At 34.2% G+C, this 1,509-nt stretch overlaps 1 pseudogene; it reads right to left on the bottom strand.

Annotated features, from left to right (window-relative positions):
* Positions 1-977: 977 nt before the first annotated feature.
* On the bottom strand, positions 978-1,096 carry LOC139079018 (U6 spliceosomal RNA; annotated as a pseudogene).
* Positions 1,097-1,509: the final 413 nt, after the last annotated feature.

Genomic DNA, 1,509 nt, shown 5'->3' with positions numbered 1-1,509 from the left:
GAGAATTTCCAAATACCCCCTGCCCTTACATATGCATAGACTCCCCCACTATCAACATCCTGCACCAGAGTGTTACATTTGCTACAATCAATGAACACATTATTATCAATTGACTCACAATTATAACCCAAAGTCCATAGTTTACACTAGGGTTCACTCTGGGTGTTGTACATTCAGTGGATTTGTCACTATACAAATGTACAGTGACATTTATCCACCATTATAGTATCATAAGAGTAGTTTCAATGCCCTAAAATTCCCTATGCTCCTCCTATTCATCCCTCCCACCCCTCAACCCCTGACAACCGCTGATCTTTCTACTGTCTCCGTAGTTTTGCCTTTTCCAGAATGTCACATAGTTGAAATCATATAGTATGTAGCCTTTTCAGATTGACTTCTTTCACTTAGTGATATACATTTATATCCATGTCTTTTCATGGCTTGATAGATCATTTCCTTTTAGTATTGAATAATATTCTATTGTCTGGATATACCAGTTTATTTATCCATTCACCTACTGAAGAACACCTTGGTTGTTTCCAAGTTTTGACATTTATGAATAAAGCTGCTACAAACATTGGTGTGCAGGTTTTTGTGTAGACAGAGTTTTCAACTCCCTTGAGTAAATACCAAAGAGCGTGATTGCTGCATCATGTGGTAAGAGTATGTTTAGTTTTTCAAGAAACCACCAAACTGTCTTCTAAAGTGGCTCTACCATTTTGCATGCCCATCAGCAATGACCGAGAATTCCTGCTGTTTCACCTCCTCCCAGCATTTGGTGTGGTTAGTGTTTTAGATTTTGGCCATTCTAATACATGTGTAGTGGTTTTTGCCCATTATTTAATTAGATTGTTCTAATTAAAGAATTTTATATACATATACGTTGTAAATAGATTAACACATTCGAGTTAATTGATATATCACCTCCCAAAGTTACAATTTTTTTGTGTGGTGAGAACACTTAAGATAACTCTCTTAAAAATATGGACAGCTTCACGAATTTGCACGGCATTCTTGTCCAAAGGCCATGCTAATCTTCTTTAATCTAATCTCTCTAATCTTCCAATTTTAGTATATGTGCTGCCCAAGTGAATATTCAAGGTTTATTTTTTTCCATACGTTTTCCCAGTTGTTCCAAATGATTTGTTTAAAAGACTTTCCTATCCCGTTGAATTGACTTGGTACCTTTGTAAATATTCAGTTGACTGTATATGTGGGTCTATTTTTTATTTTACTATTCTGCTCTATACACGTATACACATATACATATATTTTATTTTATGACTCTGTTGCATAATCCAGGATAGATTCATTATTATATTTAATTATCATTTATATAAGCTATATTTATTACAACTATATTTATTATAATTATATCCATTTTTTTAAATTTCATTTTGAAAAATTAAAATTAAAACATTTTCATGGATCCTAAAAGTATTGTGAGCCCTAGGCATTGTGCCTCCTTGCCTAAAGGTAATTGGCCCTGGTAGGGGTAAAGCTAGCTTC

This window comes from Equus przewalskii, chromosome 23 (genome assembly GCF_037783145.1).
Source record: "Equus przewalskii isolate Varuska chromosome 23, EquPr2, whole genome shotgun sequence".
Lineage (NCBI taxonomy): Eukaryota > Metazoa > Chordata > Mammalia > Perissodactyla > Equidae > Equus > Equus przewalskii.
The sequence above is the reverse complement of the archived record's forward strand: the minus strand, read 5'-3'. Positions and strand labels throughout refer to the sequence as shown.